The sequence below is a fragment of the Acipenser ruthenus genome, chromosome 6 (genome assembly GCF_902713425.1).
Source record: "Acipenser ruthenus chromosome 6, fAciRut3.2 maternal haplotype, whole genome shotgun sequence".
NCBI lineage: Eukaryota > Metazoa > Chordata > Actinopteri > Acipenseriformes > Acipenseridae > Acipenser > Acipenser ruthenus.
In genome coordinates, this window is record NC_081194.1 from 30177448 (window position 1) to 30199754 (window position 22307).

A 22307-nucleotide genomic window follows, 5' to 3' on the forward strand; every position below is an offset into this window, starting at 1 on the left:
ATGGTTAAGATTAATTATCTAAAGAGTCCACAATACAGTCACTGATATATCAATAGGTTACTAATGCTTCACTGTCAGCAGTGCCTTCACTGTAGGGCAAAATGGGCTGTTCCATTTTTGTAAAATATTCAGATTCTGTTTAAAACTAGGGCAGCTACTGCAGAAACATTATCACAGTTGTTACAAACAAAATCAGACAAACAACACTTTTGTTGGGAAATGTTAATCTCATAACCCTTTATTGTTTCTAAAATGCAACAACACAAAAAGAAAAGAGAACACAAGGAGGTGTCTGATTCTAAGGTAGAGGATTTTACGGGATAGTCCACTGCATTCGTCAGCCAACATTATCTGTCCACAAGACAGATCATGTACTACAAGACGAAATTCATATTGAAAAGTTAAAGAAGCATAATGTTGTGAACACACATTTCAAACATACACATACTGGGGATGGGCTCATTCAATTTGCAGACTAATAATGAGAAATATTGGTCAGACAAAACTTTAAATCTGTGAATGTGTCCTTTGGACTGACGGAAGAGGCTGGGTTATAACTCTCAAATTTAGATGGACCAAGACCCATTCAATGCATGGGGTCACCCTTAACCTTCTGTCACCATGCTTTTCGGATGCCAAACCAATATACCCCCATGTTCCATTAAGTCTGATCTTGAGCTTAGTTTCTAATCCTGATTTCTCCTGTTATCCTGCTGGGTACAGTATCTTGCCATATTACCTGTGAAATGGCACCTGCCTATCTGTATATGAAGAGACAACAGAATTGAAAATTGGATAAAAAAAAATGCCATAATGTCAGCCAACCTGGAGACCTTGGGTGTAGGACTAGCAGCAAGTTTTGCTTGATTAATTTACAAAAAATTGATTCTCTGTTATATTGCATTGAGATATCTAGACTATTGATCAGCAAGATTAAGGTATTCGGGTCCACCACCCCCCGTAGCATGAAGTAAGGACTACTTTGTTATTGATGTCACCCTCCATGTAGAACACAGCAGTTACTTTTTAATTTAAAATCAATGACAGTCTGAAATGCACCCTTGTACCATCAGCATAAATGAACCATTCATCTTTGCAAAGAGCAATACTGATCAGAAACCAAGGTGAGAGCAAGATACATTTTTTTTTTATATAAAAGAACCCCTAAACATCACATGCTTTAAAAATACGGCCTGAGCTTGTATATTTGTATATTTGTATATTTTTAAAAGAGTAAGCTTTATATCAAATAAGAGGAGCAATACCGGTAGACTGTTCTGTAGGGGATGTGGAGTACAAACTGCCTGAAACTAGACTATGCCTGAAGAGGACGAAGTAGTGTTTAACTATCACCAAAGAAATCCGAACGGCTGAATGTTTCAGTGCTGCTACTTCCTCTTTTTAAATGTTTAATTGCACAGCCACCCACAGATCGGATGGGTCACTTCAATAAAAATGACACCTGGCATGATTTGAGATCTGTGCAAGCCTCTATACAGTCCTCAGGGTCAAAGCAACTTTGTGTCTTTCTTAAAGAATATCCAGTGGTACTAATCATATAGTTATTTGGAAATTTTCCCCACAACCTCTGACCCATCCTTTCACTTGAATGGGAGGACATGGCCATCTACTATTGACCAAGGGGTGTGTAACCCTCATCTAATGCTATGCTGCTACTTTCTTCATTCGGAATAGGTACTGTATTTAGCAGATGTTCCATATCTGTTCAGAAAAGTGAAGACTCTCACATACAGAATAACATTTTTTAAAAACAATTTACAATGCAAATCATGTATTTCTAATAGAGTAACCAAATAAGTACTATGTGTTACAAAGTAATCCTTTTATAATGAAGCCTCTTTGGATAAGATTAAGTGTAATGTAAGTTTTACCAGACATATGTGTTGAGGTTAGACTAGGCGAGTAAAAGATTCTGTATTTCTGTTCTAAAATGCATACACAAATCAGCATTGTGTGTGAAAGCAACTCTGTTAAACAAAATAAAAAATACTAGTGCTACCTTGTAGCCGCTTGTTCATTTTTAACTGTGTTTGCGATCCAAGGTGTACAGCTCCAACGGCAATAAGGCAGGGACATTGTTTTATGGCAAAATTATGCATGTATGGGCTATAAACAAATAAATAAAAAAAACAACTACAGTTTGCATATTTGTATTACATTATATTCCACTGCCCTGTAAATGTTATAAAAGTAAACACTTCAGTTCCATTTTAACATGAATTCTCTCCTAACCACCTTTGAGCTCTGCTTATTATTTCATTATATTGAATACTATGGGGTATACAAAACAATGCAAAATGCAATGCACAGTCAAAAAAATAAATTAAAGAACCCACAACATATTTTCACAGTGCAGTCTTTTGCAATGTGATCATCGCTAAACTGCCATTTTGAATGGAACCAACTCCCCAGTAATGTTGTTGAAGCTGACACCCTGGGATCCTTCAAGAAGCTGCTTGATGAGATTCTGGGATCACTAAGCTACTAACAACCAAACGAGCAAGATGAGCCGAATGGCCTCCTCTCTTTTGTAAACTTTCTTAAGTTTTTATGTTCTTAAGCTGGAATGGAATCCCTGCGTTGTCTTTAATTGTGGGAAAACCAGTGGCCCTCTGACCTTGAAAAACATGTCAAAGTCACTTGTGTGAACTTGTTCAAGGTACAAATCACACTGGCACTCCTACCCGGGTCCCAACCTGGATTCTGGCTACCTGGGTCGCAATCCCACATAGTGTGAAACCACGTACCTGGGTCACAATCTCGCGTAGTGTGAAACCACATATCTGGCTCGTACCCAGGTCCCAGCAACCCACCTCAGGATGTTGGTTGACACGCTTTGACCCAGGTTGAGCGACACAAAATGCATGACGGCCGCTCATAAGCTGACGAAATAAACAGCCACGCCTGCGTGAAGGTTTCACTTTATTTCTGTTTATTCTGTTTAGCCATATTTGTGTTCCTTGAGACATACCATGAGCCAGATTGCAGCAGGGATGAAGAAACATGTGCTCTAATCAACATTTAGGCTGACTGTTCAATCCAGAGAAGCTTGGATGGAAGCGTCCGTAACAAGCTGCTTCAGGGGCATTGATACGCACATTGTGTACATTGCATCTGTCACCCAGGTCAACCATGCTTTATGAAAAGCAGTGGGAAATCGCGTAGTCGACTCGCATGACACCGGGTCCTGACCCGGGTAGGATCCGATCGGGGTAGAGCACGGCAGTGTGAAATGGGCTTTAGATGTCATACAAACAAGGATTTCTTAACCACTAGAAGATCAGACTTGATGACTGAGCTGAGGGTTATTCTAAACAAACATGGATGTACCACATTATGAAACCATGTCCATCTCCAACAAACATACTCATATTATGTACGTCACGGTTAGCAGCGACCCTTGATAACTCTTTCAATGATTAGGAGAAAGGGACAAATGGCTTAAATTATTATATATATATATATATATATATATATATATATATATATATATATATATATATATATATATATACACACACACACACACACACATATATATATTTCATTATATATATGTATGTATATATAAATATATGTATATATACAGTGCCTTGCAAAAGTATTCAGACCCCTGACCAATTCTCTCATATTACTGAATTACAAATGGTACATTGAAATTTCGTTCTGTTTGATATTTTATTTTAAAACACTGAAACTCAAAATCAATTATTGTAAGGTGACATTGGTTTTATGTTGGGAAATATTTTTAAGAAAAAGAAAAAAACTGCAATACCTTGCTTGCATAAGTATTCAACCCCCACACATTAATATTTGGTAGAGCCACCTTTCGCTGCAATAACAGCTTTAAGTCTTTTGGGGTACGTATGTACCAGCTTTGCACACAGTGTCGGAGTGATTTTGGCCCATTCTTCTTGGCAGATTTGCTCCAGGTTGTTCAGGTTGGTTGGACGACGCTTGTGGACCGCAATTTTCAAATAGTGCCACAGATTCTCAATGGGATTGAGATCAGGACTTTGACTGGGCCACTGTAGGACATTCACCTTTTTGTTCTTGAGCCACTCCAATGTTGCTTTGGCCTTGTGCTTGGGATCATTGTCCTGCTGAAAGGTGAATTTCCTCCCAAGCTTCAGATTTTTAGCGGACTGAAGCAGGTTCTCTTGCAGTATTTCCCTGTATTTTGCTGCATCCATTCTTCCTTCAGTTTTAAAAAGATGCCCAGTCCCTGCTGATGAGAAGCATCCCCACAGCATGATGCTGCCACCACCATACTTCACTGTAGGGATGGTGTGTCTTGAGGCATGGGCAGTGTTAGGTTTGCGCCACACATAGCGCTTTGAGTTTTGGCCAAAAAGCTCTATTTTGGTCTCATCTGACCACAAAACCTTTTCCCACATCGCAGCTGGGTCACTCTCATGCTTTCTGGCAAACTCCAGACGTGCTTTCAGATGGTACTTTTTGAGTAACGGCTTCTTTATTGCCAACCTCCCATACAGGCCAGTGTTATGCAGAGCTCTTGATATGGTTGACTGGTGCACCATTACTCCACTCCCAGCCACTGAACTCTGTAGCTCCTTCAAAGTGATTGTTGGCCTCTCTGTGGCTTCTCTCACAAGTCTCCTCCTTGTTTGAGCGCTGAGTTTTGAGGGACAGCCTTTTCTTGGCAGTGCCTGGGTGGTCTGATGCAGCTTCCACTTCCTGATTATTGATCCAACTGTGCTCACTGGGATATCCAAACACTTGGATATTATTTTGTACCCTTTCCCTAAGATATACATTTGTATTACTTTATCTCTAACTTCTGTAGAATGCTCTTTGGTCTTCATTTTCCTTCAGATTCACAGCCTGACAATGATCCTTCAACAGTGGGGTTTTTATCCAGAAAATGTGACAGCAACTTTAATGGTTCACAGGTGGAGGCCAATGGTAAGGTAATTGTGTTCTCGTTAGGGCAAGTTCTTTCATCGGTGTAAACTGGGAGCTTCCACAGCATAGGAGTTGAATACTTATGCAAGCAAGATATTTCAGTTTTTTATTTTTCTTAAAAATATTTCCCAACATAAAACCAAAGTCACCTTACAATAACTGATTTTGAGTTTCAGTGTTTTAAAATAAAATATCAAACAGAATGAAATTTCAATGTCCCATTTGTAATTCAGTAATATGAGAGAACTGGTCAGGGGTCTGAATACTTTTGCAAGGCACTGTATATATATATATATATATATATATATATATATATATATATATATATATATATATATATATATATATATATATATATATATACACACACACACACACACACAGTATACACATATATATATACACACACACATATATATATACACACACACACACATATATATATATATATATATATTTTAAAATGCACTGCATGTCAATGCATTTCTATAAGAAGCATGCATTTCTACCATGCAGATTGGTCTTTTAGTCTCTGTTCTTGTTTGTCAATCATCTCTCCATAGCACTCAGCATTAAACAGTCTTGTGTATTCCATAGTTAGAGCAGGGACTGAAACCCTACCCTGGGTAAACACCCTGGAGACAGAGTACTTATTTTTGTTAAAAAAAATATAAATTGATACAGTATGTGCTTTTTAAGTCTATGCAAAGAACAACAAAAATGATTTTGACATCCACTCAGATAATATACTTTTTCTCTAGATTACTAAGTATGGGCAAGTCTGACCCCTAATTAGCCATTCGGTCAGCAATATGTTTCTTCCAATTTACGCAAAGTAACAAAGAATTACCAGTGGCAGCAATACAATTTTTTTTAAACCTTTCAGTTTATTGGGGTCTTGCTACAAGCCAGCACTTGCAAATAGTATGGAGATGTCTCACTCGAAAGACCTGGTAATTTGTAAAAAACAAACAAAACAAAAAAAACTTGCTAAGACTGCATTGCCTGAAAACTTGGCTTTTGATGTAGTGGTGACAGGGACTGAAGCGATAATGTCAACTGGGATAAAGCTGAAAGAAAGACAACAGGTACTTGTTCCCCCGTCATACAGGTTTACATATAGAGGCCTGTCAGCGTATCTGGCCTACTCAGAGCCACCCTCTGGTTATAAGCTGTTCCCAAGCAGCCTTAGATGAGCTGGGGAGACAAACAGATGTGACTATGGTTCCTGGCGTTTGGCAAGAACACTCATCGTCAATAAGAAACATATAAGCCTGGACAGGGCATCAGCTGTACAACAGCACAACAGGCCTGCAAGTGTCAAAATAGCAGAAAGTTCCAATGGGTAGGAAAATCTATGAAAGCCAGACTGGTATGATCACGCACTAGCTGGCCAAAATATCTTGCTGTCAGACCCTATTAAAACCCAACAGGGCAACTGGAAATGCGCAACAAGAAAACCAAGTGAAGCTAAGCGAGTACATAACTGCCATAAATACACGCTTGGTTTAGGTTATATTTGTTATGGTTAGAGATGAGGTTTACATGATCAACATCTGACTTTCAAACTTCCCTGATGTGAGGTTATTACTAGTTTGGAAATCACTGACTAATTTTGCCTTGAACATTCCTCTAATTTAAATATTGGGAGAGCATTTATTAAAATATCCAGTTAGAAGTGACTCTCTTGGCCTCATATTTGTTTTTAAAAGTAAAAAGAAACTATACAAATCTAAAAAAATAAATATAACTGCACGAATAAATACAAAGATAGATAAAACAGCCTTTTTAACAAATCCAAAAAAGAATGCAGAATATGTCTTTTAGGAAGTTTAAATATACCACCAAAGCAATATAAAAGTTGATCTAGACTCTAGCCTTTAAGCAGTTTGTGGTATTTATACTGTACACATCATACAACCTGTATTTGGGGGGGGGAAAAATATATATACATATAATAAAAATTATATATACAGTGCCTTGCAAACATATTCAGACCCCTGACCAATTCTCTCATATTACTGAATTACAAATGGGACATTGAAATTTCATTCCGTTTGATATTTTATTTTAAAACACTAAAACTCAAAATCAATTATTGTAAGGTGACATTGGTTTTATGTTGGGAAATATTTTTAAGAAAAATAAAAAACTGAAATATCTTGCTTGCATAAGTATTCAACCCCCACACATTAATATTTGGTAGAGCCACCTTTCGCTGCAATAACAGCTTTAAGTCTTTTGGGGTAAGTATGTACCAGCTTTGCACACAGTGTCGGAGTGATTTTGGCCCATTCTTCTTGGCAGATTTGCTCCAGGTTGTTCAGGTTGGTTGGATGACGCTTGTGGACCGCAATTTTCAAATAGCGCAACAGATTCTCAATGGGATTGATATCAGGACTTTGACTGGGCCACTGTAGGACATTCACCTTTTTGTTCTTGAGCCACTCCAATGTTGCTTTGGCCTTGTGCTTGGGATCATTGTCCTGCTCAAAGGTGAATTTCCTCCCAAGCTTCAGATTTTTAGCGGACTGAAGCAGGTTCTCTTGCAGTATTTCCCTGCATTTTGCTCCATCCATTCTTCCTTCAATTTTAACAAGATGCCCAGTCCCTGCTGATGAGAAGCATCCCCACAGCATGATGCTGCCACCACCATACTTCACTGTAGGGATGGTGTGTCTTGAGGCATGGGCAGTGTTAGGTTTGCGCCACACATAGAGCTTTGAGTTTTGGCCTCATCTGACCACAAAACCTTTTCCCACATTGCAGCTGGGTCACTCTCATGCTTTCTGGCAAACTCCAGACGTGCTTTCAGATGGTACTTTTTGAGTAACGGCTTCTTTATTGCCAACCTCCCATACAGGCCAGTGTTATGCAGAGCTCTTGATATGGTTGACTGGTGCACCATTACTCCACTCCCAGCCACTGAACTCTGTAGCTCCTTCAAAGTGATTGTTGGCCTCTCTGTGGCTTCTCTCACAAGTCTCCTCCTTGTTTGAGCGCTGAGTTTTGAGGGACGGCCTTTTCTTGGCAGTGCCTGGGTGGTCTGATGCAGCTTCCACTTCCTGATTATTGATCCAACTGTGCTCACTGGGATATCCAAACACTTGGATATTATTTTGTACCCTTTCCCTAAGATATGCATTTGTATTACTTTATCTCTAACTTCTGTAGAATGCTCTTTGGTCTTCATTTTCCTTCAGATTCACAGCCTGACCAATGATCCTTCACAGTGGGGTTTTTATCCAGAAAATGTGATAGCATCTTTAATGGTTCACAGGTGGAGGCCAATGGTAAGGTAATTATGTCCTCGTTAGGGCAATTTCTTTCATCGGTGTAAACTGGGAGCTTCCACAGCACAGGGGTTGAATACTTATGCAAGCAAGATTTTTTTTTTTTTTTTTTTAATAAACTGAGTCGTTGCCAATTATTTTTATTATTTTCTCCCAATTTGGAATGGCCAATTATTTTATTATGCTCAGCTCACTGCTACCACCCCTGCGCTGACTCGGGAGGGCGAAGACAAACACACACTGTCCTCCGAAGCGTCTGCCGCCAGCCGACCGCTTTTTTTCACACTGCAGAGTCACCCAAGAGCTACAGCGTCGGAGGACAACGCAGCTCTCGGGCAGCTTACAGGCAAGCCCGCAGGCAGGGGTCGCTTGTGCGCGGTGAGCCGAGGACACCCTGGCTGACCTAACCCTCCCTCCCCCCGGGCGACGCTCGACCAATTGAGCGCCGCCCCCTGGGAGCTCCCGTCCTCGGTCGGTAAAGGAATAGCCTGGACTCGAACTCGCGACGTCCAGACTATAGGACGCATCCGGCACTCTACGCAAGTGCTTTTACTGGATGCGCCACTCGGGAGCCCACCAACAAGCAAGATATTTTAGTTTTTTATTTTTCTTAAAAATATTTCCCAACATAAAACCAATGTCACCTTACAATAATTGATTTTGAGTTTCAGTGTTCTTTCAACTTCTCAGTCTAACTTCTGTTTCTGTCTCTCCCTTATGATACAGTATCTTAACTGAAGAAAAGCTGCCCTGGCACTTTATAACACAGACATGTTATTCAGCATTTGTTTTATAACTAAATAAATATTAAGCCTATTATGTGGTTATCTTAAGATCGCTAAACACTTTGTGTGAATAGGTGAAGAAAAACGAATCATGTGTATTATATATAAACCTGTATCAGTGTTTAGTCTGGTTTTACTTTTTGTACTCTATAATAGAACATACAGGGTTTCTATCTATAAATATATTCTCAAAAAGGAAGGAAATGCTTTGCAAAAAACTTTGTTAATGTATCATTTAGGTTTGATATTAAAACGACAAAAAGTAGGGAAAAGCGATGTTTAGGATGCATAATAGTGGCACCAACATCACACTGTACCTCTATGAATTCCACTGCCACGATCAATGTCTAGTGTGGCATCTACATGTTTGATGTGCATCAGTTTGTTGGGTGGAAGGTGGGGAACTGCATCTAGAGCAGCATGAGGGAACGTGTGTATGTATGGTCACAATTGTGAGGCACAGGTGCATGACAAAAGGACTACCAATAGTGCTGTAATATGAATCTATGTCCTAGCATAACTTTCTGTTGTATGGAATTGCAGATGTTCAATGGCATAATACAGTCTTTTGCAAGGGAGGAAGGGGTGATGGACCGGCATTAGCATTCATAGTAACATGGATAGGGGGAATGGGAGCACTTTAAGAACAGGACACCCATGCGACAGATGTATGACACAATGATATTCTCAAATCCCCTTCATGATTTTTTCCGCTGTCCTTTTAAACACTTCTACACATCTCTGTTTCTTGCCATCAAGCTGTTTTACGACTTTAAAATCCTTAATAAAAGTGATGCCTCCTCATCAGACCAAAAGTAGCTGTGTTTTCTCGCACGTGCCCTCATGTTTACTGCTGTGAGTATTGTTATTGCATGTGTCTGTTGTGGGTTACGCTTCATAGTCGGCATATGCTGTTTACGTGACTTTATATTTCACTAGTATTCCGCATTCTAGTGGAATACGCCGCCTCCAATGTTCCGAATATGCAGAGGTGGAATATTCCTCTTCATATTACCAATATGCAGTTTACATGGCAGAATATATATTCGTATTCAGTATTCTCAATACTAGTGGAATATTACTGGCCAGGTAAACGCACTGAATGAATGGCAGATAGCACACACATATGTTCTGTAAACATCCATACTTATGCAGGGCAGATGGATGTCTCTTGTGTTATCTGCAGAGAGTTGTTTGTCTTAACTGATGGTGGCTGTCTGTGGTTGCTTGTGTTTCCTTGACCATTCAATTGCTTGTAAGGGTGTAGGAGGGAATGCAGAGTTAGGGTTAAAAACCCTAATATCGCATTTCCCTACTTTTGTCATTTTAATATCAACCCTAACTGAGACATTAACAAAGTTTTTTGCTTATATATATATATATATATATATATATATATATATATATATATATATATATATATATATATATATATATATATATATATATATATATATATATTTTAGCTCAAAGAGCCAGCTGCCCAACATTTCGATATGTTGTACATATCTTTCTCAAGGGAGCCTGTGTTTGAATCCAAACATTGGAGGTATTTATAGGTTTTTGACGGCATGACAACTACTTGTTATTGTTTACATTCAGATTCATGATTTATTCTTACATGATGTAATGGTGTTCTATATATTGTGACATCATTTTTACTTCTATCTTTGAATCTGTATTAATTCTAATTAACACTACTTTACATAAACTTATATTTTTATTATATCATGCAATGCTGGCTCTGAGGATCAGTCTAGATTTGGCCTCCCCAGCGCATCAGCATGCACAACTTTTGAATGAATTTTGTTTATTTATTTAAATGTTATATATTTATTGAAGTTAATTAGTTCATTCTTTTCTGTTGAGTCCCGCTGGCATAATCGTGTTCAGTCTATTTATCCATTTACTTTCTTTTATTCTTCTATATGTCGCATTGTCTAATTTGAGCTGTTCTAATACTACACACTTTACATCATTTATGTCATGTCCCTGACTGGTGAAGTGCTGTACTATTGGTTCATTCATTTTTTTATTTCTAATTAACGAAAGGTGGTTCTGAATTCTTTTATATAAAGTAGTTCCAGTCTCTCCAACATATTTGATTTCATATTTATATATATATATATAAATCAAATAAACTAGTTAGAAATATATGTATGTGTATGTGCGTTTGGAACATACAAAGTAAATGGCCTCTGATGACTGGTATTGAACACCACTAGTGTCCAGCTACTCAACACATTTGGTTAAGTGTTTCTTACTGTAAGAGAGTTGATCATGTTGTTCAAGTATGGGGCTCAATAGTAAAGCAGATATAAAATACCAAATTGAATTACACAACAAATGCAATGTCACTCCCCCACCCCCCCCCAAAAAAAAAACTCTGTCAGAGAGTTGCATTAATCTTCATTACAAGGTCAATGGCATACCTTGTGACCCTTGAAATTCTCGTTATCTTGGTTATTCTCCAATATATATTTAAAAGTGTTTACTAAACGCTAGTATTCTTTTATTTATTTAGGAAATAAACCAAATATTCTACTTACAGTTAGTGACGCAAAAATATTATCTATTACTATAAATGCTCTTCTCCAATGTTATGGACAGAACAATACATAATTTTAAATTGTTAATGCAAAAGACAGAGACTTGCTGTATTACTGTAGGCTTAGATGTAAAGTGTAAATGTATCAAACTGAATCCCTTAACTGACGACAACTGCATGTATTTAAAAAATAAGAATAAATAAAAGAATAATAATAATAATAATAATAATAATAATAATAATAATAATTACAAGCAGTGAAAAACTGTAAGGAGCTAAATTAACCAGAATCTTTCCCAAAGACTGATGTGTAATATACTCTGACAGTAGTATTTCACATTCAAAATTCAACTGCTTCTGAAGGATATTTTAAGGTGGAGCATCCATTGTCAATGGCCGCTAGTCATCTTTACCAATGGGAGCTGCTGTACACAGTTCTATTTTTAATTCAATCAGCATGAGTGTTCTTCCCACAGCAGAAAATAGCAATATTTAATTGGAGAGTATAATGAACAAGAGCTCCGAGGCTCAAACCTGTGAGACATACTACCACAATACCCCCTATTTTTCCCTGCATACTTGTTTTAAATGCAGTAACAGTTTCCCCGTTTAAAACAGGGAGGCTTCGCTAAACAGCACATGACACTATGGGAAAAGGGAAGCTGATCGAAACCATGTACATCTTTGTCTCTTTTGAAGATCAAATAAAGAGAGGCTGTAATTCCATTTGTCAAATCTGTGTGATAAAACAGTGATTTGTATCAGCAGATGAACACAGAGGAGAACTATTCAGATGTAAATGGGGATTTTCTCATAGGCTGATGGTGCAATTGCACTTGCACACACACACACACACACACACACACATTGCTGTATAATTAAAATAATAAAGTCAAAGCAAAAACATACTGTTGCTGGTCTTGTACAGATTATACTTTTTATTTTTTAACTTTGTCAGATAATTGTTTATTGCTAATCACGCATTTGTTTTTCAGTAATTACAATAGATTACTGCATTCCTAGTGGGTGCCTATAAATAACTTGAATTGTGTATTCTGGAATATGCAGCCTGTACCTTACACAGACAACACTTAGACTTTGCCTTTCGAAAGATGGTGGGCACCATCCAATTCATTTCCATGAAAAATCAATAGCACTCAAATGCGTATCTAACTGTGTAATTGTACAAAATTGTATCCAAACCTGATCATCGATTCTACTCCTTCTTTGAAAACGACAGAATCAGAAGATGGGCCTGCCTATTTTTGATGGCTGCCATTGTCATTTTGCTGGCCATTAAAATGTTCCCACTATGCTGGTACATCAACTGATTTACCTATGTGACACTATCAAAGATGGATGGATGGCTGCATATAAAAACAGTATAACAGTGGAACTGTTGCATTACTATTACACCCAACGTGGTTTAGCTGTGGAAATGGGCAGTGCAACAAAATAATTTAGGAGATTTTTCAGGAAGCAAATGGATTTGGTCTATGGTGCAGGAAGGGAACCCTCTGGTCTGAAGCTTTTCTGTTCATTACAATACATAATGACTACAAAATGAAAAACTGCATTTTTTATTGCGCATTGCTAGCCATTTACAGCACCTTGGTTGACCTGAAGATTTTTGCATAAAGCAGTCTCATCTAATCTAGCTAAACCATAAAGTGCTATATTCGTACCCAAAATCTGAAACTGCCCATGGTTTGGTCTTCATTTGCTAGCTGTTATGTGTAAAAAAAAAAAAAACAGAAACTTAAAATATTCATATACCTGCTTAACAAGAAACAGGATGAGAGACAAATAAAAGAACAGAAATATTTGGTTGCAGTAAAATTATAAAGCAAAACAGAGAATATTTACCTGCTGGCAGTTTTTAATGAGCAGCTCTTCCTATGACCTTTGTCAGCCCGAGCATCCCACAGAAGCTACAAAAAAACAAAATTGTCACAGTGTGATGGATAAAGGGTAGATACTGAGGGTTTTCACATCTTTAAACATTGCTTCAATGACTTCAGAAGAGGCTTTTTTGTTGATAAAGTGAAGAAATGTGTATAGCACATACATTAAGTTCAGTGTTAACATACAGACGTGCTCAAATTTGTTGGTACCCCTCCACAAAAAACGAAGAATGCACAATTTTCTCTGAAATAACTTGAAACTGACAAAAGTAATTGGCATCCACCATTGTTTATTCCATATTTCATAGAAATCAGACTTTGCTTTTGATTTTTTATTCAACATAATATTTTAAATAAGAAAACAAATGAAAATGGCATGGACAAAAATGATGGGACCGCTAACCTAATATTTTGTTGCACAACCTTTAGAGGCAATCACTGCAATCAAACGTTTTCTGTAGCTCTCAATGAGACTTCTGCACCTGTTAACAGGTAGTTTGGCCCACTCTTCCTGAGCAAACTGCTCCAGCTGTCTCAGGTTTGATGGGTGCCTTCTCCAGACTGCAAGTTTCAGCTCTTTCCATAGATGTTCGATAGGATTCAGATCAGGACTCATAGGAGGCCAGTTCAGAATAGTCCGATGTTTTGTTCTTATCCATTCTTGGGTGCTTTTAGCTGTGTGTTTTGGGTCATTATCCTGTTGGAGGACCCATGACCTGTAACTGAGACAGAGCTTTCTGACACTGGGCAGTACGTTTCGCTCCAGAATGCCTTGATAGTCTTGAGATTTCATTGTGCCCTGCACAGATTCAAGGCACCCTGTGTCAGGCGCAGCAAATTAGCCCCAAAACATTACCGAGCCTCCTCCATGTTTCACTGTAGGTATGGTGTTCTTTTCTTTGAAAGCTTCATTTTTTCGTCTGTGAACATAGAGCTGATGTGACTTGCCAAAAAGCTCCAGTTTTGACTCATCTGTCCAAAGGACATTCCCCCAGAAGGATTGTGGCTTGTCAATATGCATTTTAGCAAATTCCAGTCTGGCTTTTTTATGTTTTTCTTTCAAAAGTGGAGTCCTCCTGGGTCTTCTTCCATGGAGCCCACTTTCGCTCAAAAAGCGATGGATGGTGCGATCAGAAACTGACGTACCTTCACCTTGGAGTTCAGCTTGTATCTCTTTGGCAGTTATCCTTGGTTCTTTTTCTACCATTCGCACTATCCTTCTGTTCAATCTGGGGTCGATTTTTCCTCTTGCGGCCGCGCCCAGGGAGGTTGGCTACAGTTCCATGGACCTTAAACTTCTTAATAATATTTGCAACTGTTGTCACAGGAACATCAAGCTGCTTGGAGATGGTCTTGTAGCCTTTACCTTTACCATGCTTGTCTATTATTTTCTTTCTGATCTCCTCAGACAACTCTCTCCTTTGCTTTCTCTGGTCCATGTTCAGTGTGGTGCACACAATGATACCAAACAGCACAGTGACTACTTTTCTCCATTTAAATAGGCTGAATGACTGATTACAAGATTGGAGACATGTGTGGTACTAATTAAAGAAACTAATTAGTTTGAAATATCACTATAATCCAATTATTTATTATCTTTTCTAAGGGGTACCAACAAATGTGTCCAGGCCATTTTAGAATATCTTTGTAGAATAAGCAATAATTAATCTCTTTTCACAGCTTCTTTGCTTTATTCTATGACATACCAAAGGCATGCAAGTATACATGATAAAATAGCTTTTAATTTCATCACTTTTCAGGAGGAATGAAGCATTATTTCAATGAGCTGTAAGGGTACCAACAAATTTGAGCACGTCTGTATGTATGTATGTATATATATATATATATATATATATATATATATATATATATATATATATATATATATATATATATATATATATATATATATATATATATAAATGATATCACACACATAATGATCACTTTACAAACTGGCAAAACCAGTAATGGGCAGTAAAGGCAGAGGAAGAAGGATGAAAGTGAGATTTTGAATTTAATGTCCAGCTGAAGTACAACACCATGACTGATGTAGCCAATTTGTTTCAATGTGACATGGAACAGTTAACTAGCAATATGCCCCTTACTTTAGTATTATCCATGGCATGCAGAATAGAAGGTCTTTGCAAAGTTCAGGTGAGTGGTTCCCAAGTATAACCTTCAAAAGCTTAGCCAATCAGCTGTCAGTAGCGTGAAAGTCACATGAATTCAGTAGAATTTTAAAGTTGGGAATGGAGGAATTTCATGGAGGAAGTCTAAAATGTCTGTAACTGAATTTTCAATAATTGTATGTACATCTACTATATTAATAAAATATGTACACAATTTAACCTGAAGAATAATACAAAAAATGTAAAACTTAACAGGAATTGGTAAAATCTCTAAAATGTTTCCCAGTAAGTTTGTGTGTTTCTTGTAACCTTGAGGTCCTGCTGTATTGTAAAATTGTGACGTACTCAAGCAGTGCTGAAATCCACAATTTCAAAAACGTATTTGGCAAAAAAGAAAACAACACACCAATTATACTTTGTTAAAAGTTGCAGTGAAAGCCCACAGAAAGAAGCAAAAACATTCCATATTTTGGTGCATTTTCACCTTTATCCTATTAAACTTAAATCTCTTTCCAGAAAATCAATTTACGTTCTCATTAAATCTTACCTATACTGCAATCCACAGATCATCATGTTAGAAAACTAAAAATCTCAAATTAAAACAGCAGTTTGACATACTTCTAGAATTTTGCAGCATATTTAAAAGTACCTTAATGAACATTCACAGCATTTTCACCTTTATACTAATACCCTATCATACCTAAATATTGTTCCAGAAAATTAATGTTCTTTCTTATTAAGTCTTATCTTCTGCAGCTGCACATACACTCCTTCCTTGGAAGATAATATCAGAAGACACTTTAACCCTCTGGATTCTAATTTATTTGTCATTAGAATTAAGAAACTGTCAAAATGTACAAAGTTAATGTTTCTTTTTTATCATTTCTAAAATGATGGTTTATCCATGAGCGTACACACTGACATTTAAAGCTTCAGTTTTATAGTTAAAAAAAAAAATGCTTTAATGATCGAAGTATTATGAAGCAGGTAAAGCAGTTACTACAACTTTCAGTCAACCCAGTAGCAAGGAGGACAGGCTGTTCATTTTTACATCTAGAGTCAATTAAACTGGGAAATATTGGACAACACGTTCCTGTTCTGTCATGCATACAACTGAGTGATCTACAAATATGCTAAGCAAACGACCAAAACACTTCGACAATGAATTTACTCTAGACTTGGTGGCGTAATGTCTGATTCAAGAATATTTGTATTATCAATTATCAATAATTGGACAGTAAAAAAGAAAAAATAAACAGCTATTTTAAACATATTCAATAAACCCTTTTCATATTAGATTGGGTATTAGTCACCAACATGGTTTTAAACATACCAAAAAGTATTTTTAAATACAAATATAAAATACTATAAATTGCTTTATTTTTAGCAGCATACAGTCACAGACAAAAGTATTAGCACCCTATTCTTCATACAAAGTCAAGAAAACATGTTAAATACAAGCATTTAGTGAACATTCACCACTAATTAATATGACAAAGACTAAAATACACAATTTCTTAAAGTTCAATACACAATCTACAGTGTGTGTATCTTTTTTAGGGCTGTCAGTTAAGCCTCCAAATAGCAATCGATTAATTGGGCACAAAAAATCAAATCGTTCGAATAAATATTGTAGATTGTACCGCCCACATACATTTCCGCTCCATTCCACTCCCCTCACGTGATTATTTGAATATCAATGCAGTTAAGTAAAAGCTTGTGAATGCGAGGGGTAATTATGCCTGGGTAGAGTCAGGAGTAAAAACAAACAAACAAAAAAAAAACACAACATTTGCAACAAGCCTAAAGCAAGTTTAACATACTGCAGGGGTGTTACTAAAATATTTATTACTCGTAGCAGCCCGAATATATATATATATATATATATATATATATATATATATATATATATATATATATATATATATATATATATATATATATAATTAAACTGAAACACTTAAAAGAAGTGGACATCCAAAGAAAATTACGGATACAGAAGGTAGAAGAATCGTCTGAGCAGCTAAAAAATAAAAATACAAGATTAACAGCCAAGGACTTAAAGAAAGATTTAAAAGCATTAGGCATAATAGTGCACGAAACAACTGTACCTGAACACAGAAGAATTATATTCAAGTAGACCTCGCTGCAAACCACTTTTAAAGAAAATGCATCAAACAAAATTTGCCAAGAAATATCAACAGGAATCTGAATAATTCTTCCAACAAAATTGTCTGGTCCAGTGAGACTAAAATATAACTGCCCCAAAAATGGACCACGGTATGGAGAAAAAAGGAAAGCTTTCAATGAAGAAAACCTTGTAACTACAGTTAAACAAGAAGGTGGTTTGATCATGATATGGAGCTGTTTTAGCAATTCAGAGACTGGAGACATTCATGTGACTGAAGTTCAAATGAATGCAGACATGTATCAAAACCTTCTACAAAGCACAATGACACCAGCTGCTCGTAGACTGATTGACAGATAGTTTATCTTCTAACACAACAAATGACCCAAAGCATAGAGCTAAGTCAACTCTGGAATTCTTGAAGAAAACGAAGATACAAGTTCTGAAATGGCCTTCACAATCACCAAATCTCAATCCAATAGAAATGCCTTGGACTGACCTGAAAAAAAAGCTGTAGCCAAGCAGTGTGCAACCAAGCTGTCTGAGCTGAAGGAATAATGCAAGACAGAATAGGCCCATATTTCACCAACAAGATGTAACATACTGGTTAAGAATTATCATAAATGTCTGAAAGATGTAATGAAACAAAAGGAGGACACACAAAATACTAAAGCAGGGGTGTCAATACTTTTGTTATGAACAAACACTTTTAATTAAATATGTTTTTTTTTTTTTTTTAAATAAGGATTATTTGTTAAATTACTAGAAATTGTGTATTTTGCTTTTAGTTTTATAAAAGGTGGTTAAAGTTTACTAAATGCTTGTCCTCAATCTGTTACCTTAAATTATGGTACAAGTGTAGGGTGCCAATACTTTTGTCTGCGACTGTATTGCTATGTCAATACCAAACCTTTTCCTCGATAAAGCTACTGATAGCTACAATGTACCTCACATTTTAATATATGGAATTAAGCATATCTTTATTAGATAAAGTGGTTCTTACCTGGTTATGATCCTTCCTTGCCCCAGGGCTGAACCAGTGGCTGCAAGATAAAGAAAGGAATTAACAATACTACACTTAATAGCATGCGCTTGTCATATGATTTAGCAGTATGTGCATTTTGGTTATTTAATATCCAGTAGAAAAACACAGCCTGAGGCTATGCTTTTATTTAATGAGGCTTTTTTTTACGGACTGCTGAGAAACACTTACGATTCATCTTCCGATACAAAATGCAAACAAGTACCCTGCTTTGAAGATTTCCACAATTTAAGCATGCTCAGCCAAAGCTGTTTAAATCATAACAAATTAACAAGAGATTAATAAATTGCATTTATCAGCTATACTAAATACAACATATACTCAAATAGGAGGAATAACTCAAGCCATTTTCTCACATTTTTCCCCCTTAAATTATTAATATATAGCCTAGTACAAGCATCTTTCTTTAAGTGGATTGCTGTCTGTTATAATGGAAGTGCAGTGGGAAAAGTATTTGAACAAAGATGCTATGGCCACACAACTTTGTTATACTATACAGCGGGATTAAAGTGCATTTGCACACTGGACTAATCTGTTATTTCTTTTAAGTGTCCTTATCATTAACAACATTTGTAAAAAAAAAAAAAAAAACATTTAAAAAAGTAGTGTGAATGAATCCACGGGGAAGCAGGCCACTTAGTTTTGGAGTGAGGCAGGATTTGGAAGCAGGGGATCCTGTTTTTCTAATTCTTGCTCAGTCATTGACTTGCTGCAAGACTCCTGAGGTTACTATCTTTTGCCAAACCACTTGATCTTCAAGTCCTAAAAGTTTGTTTCTAAGGTGTAGGGTACCTACCAGGAACCTACCTGTTTGGGGCATATAACAAAATAGATAAATAAATAGTTGCCTGAAAACATTTGTCAATATATGATTAATTGCACATTATTATTTCATTTTTGTTAAAAAAAATATGTATTTCTTTTTGTCAGAAAGCACAGTAAAGACAAATTAATTGTTACCAAGCTTCTTAAAACAAGAAGCTTGTTTTAGATCAAATGCAGTTATAAGTCAGTCTGAGATTCTGTGTGCCTGCTGAACCCTCCAGGGCAGCAGACTACAATCACATCTTGTGCTATAACACAGAACTCTTTGAGAGTTAAACTTGGATTCATGTCACTTAAGTAAGTATGTGTCTGACTGTCTGTCTTTTTCTTTCGTCGTATTGTGTTCCTTCACTTGCAAAGCCAAGCTGGAGGGAAGATATTGTGATAACTGTCTAAATGTATATTTGAGTGTGTGAACACAATTAACCACAAAGAAAAAAGGATTGAGCAATCTTCATAAACCAACAAATTCATCACTAAGTAAGTCCATACGTACAGTATGGCACCAGGATGAAAACTGCAAGGAGATCAATTGTTATTTTTAGTTGAGCACATTTTTTTGAACAGTTCTAGGATACGTTCTATCATCTAAATTCTTCAGATTTTTTTTTTTTATACCAATTTAATATCCCATTATTTGTATTACTTACAATTCTCAATTGCTTAAATCTTTATTTGCCATGCGTCTTTTGTTTTCCTTAAAAAGACTCATTAAGGTTAAGTGTGGGGCAAAGTAGATTAACTGCAACAATGATATACTTCCCCACCTATTCACTGGAATAAGTAAGCATGGTAAATGATGATCTAAGCCATAACAAAAGAGAATCACAGGTAATAGGATATTTTACAGGTAAGAAAATTCACATGAAATAAAGTATTTCTTAATTTTACTCTCAAAAAGCAGGGGCTGCACAGTAAGATTACATCTAAATTCTCTCAACTTAAAAGGTAAGAAAAAAAACAGCAACAAAAACAACATGGGCCGAATGGTTAGTAGCACTTTTTTTATAAATCCGTATGTGCCCTCTTGTTCGAATGTGTACAAGACTGCTGGCTCCATGGGAAATCACAGGCAGACAGTGGTGATAATAAATAAGGCAGGGCACTGGTAATGATGAGGGATCATTGATGTAAATGATACTCACTCGTGGTGATGGGGGTCCTGGGAGAAGTGGGACAGTCTCTCATTACTGCCAGGCCCAGGAGTGCTAATCTGGGAGAGAGAAAAAAAAAAGGAAGAAAACAAATCACTAAGAGGCCATGATGCATGCAGAGCTGTCAGAGGCAAAGATGCAGTGGCCTTTCACAGGGAGGCTACATCCCACCTACTGAGGTGAAAAAAATATATATATATATATATATATATATATTATATATATATATATTCTGTTAATGAGGAGGCTTAGTACAGGAAACACAAATAAACTGGCAAACATCTCAGATACAGAGAGTGTAATTTTCATACCTCCTGCATACAGTAGAATTACCAATGTTCTTCATATGCCAGACCTTTTGTGTTTATCTCTGATCATATATATATATATATATATATATATATATATATATATAAAAAACTAACAGGTTTGTTTATTTTATCTAAATTCCCTACGTTTTTACATCTCACATTTCTTTCCTTCTCTACTAATAATGTTTTGCTTCAAACATATTAACACAAATCGTTTTTTTTTTTTTTTAAACATGTATGTATGTATTCATGTATGTCATAAAACAATTACTATTAAAGAAAAAAATATATATAAAAATATATACTTTTTTTAAATTAAACAGTGTTAGCATGTAGAAAAAAACATGCAAAATAATTTTAAATTCCTAGGAAATATAAAGCATTGTTAAATAACTGCTTTATACATTTTTGTTTTAATACTAGGCACCCTGGGTGTTTTCATCATAACAAAATTAAAAAAATAAATACATAAATAAAAAAAACATAACTTGTGCATTGGCTGCAGAGCTGAACCCTATGCTGATCTTAATACAAGATGTTAATGTTATTGCTGTGCATCCCTGGAATACAGTAATCCATTTTCTACAGCGTGGAGGTAAGAAAAGCAGACTGTGCCTATGTCATGCTGCGTTACACGGGTTCATGATCGCATTATCTCTTGGTGGACCTGACACTTTTATTCAGTTTACAGTATGCTTTGTGTACTCGCAACTTATTTCCTTTTGCCTGGGCTGCTGACAACCTTTTCCACACTATATTAATCTTGTTTACAATACTGACTTATCTTGGTACAAATATCAGAAAACTGGACTTTATCGTGTGCAGAAAATAAACAGAAGCAGAAGCTATTTTCTAGGGTAAAATTGGTTGTTTACCTGCAGCTATATTTGTACAAACTTGTTTGAATTCTGTGTTAGTAAAATATACAGTTGGAATTGCACATTGGTTGCACATGTGCGAAGATCAGGGAGGGGGGGAGAGAGAGAGAGAGAGAGAGAGAGAGAGAGAGAGAGAGAGAGAGAGAGAGAGAGAGAGAGAGAGAGAGAGAGAGAGAGAGAGAGAGAGAGAGAGAGAGAGAGAGAGAGAGAGAGAGAGAGAGAGAGAGAGAGAGAGAGAGAGAGAGAGAGAGAGAGAGAGAGAGAGAGAGAGAGAGAGAGAGAGAGAGAGAGAGAGAAATACATGGGCTTCAGTGGTTCGGTGCTGCCGTTGGTAGAGGATGATTGTAAATCTTCACAGAG

The 22307-nt window shown here is 36.7% G+C and overlaps 1 long non-coding RNA gene across 1 annotated transcript in view; it reads right to left on the minus strand.

The window, feature by feature from the left end:
- LOC131737270 (uncharacterized) overlaps positions 1 to 20946 on the minus strand; it is a 36152-nt gene extending 15206 nt beyond the window's left edge. The window contains exons 1-3 of the long non-coding RNA XR_009328871.1: positions 20750 to 20946; positions 18741 to 18780; positions 13440 to 13504 (exon numbers count right to left, since the gene is read on the minus strand). This is a non-coding gene — a long non-coding RNA (uncharacterized LOC131737270). The remainder of the gene's footprint in view (positions 1 to 13439; positions 13505 to 18740; positions 18781 to 20749) is intronic.
- Positions 20947 to 22307: the final 1361 nt, after the last annotated feature.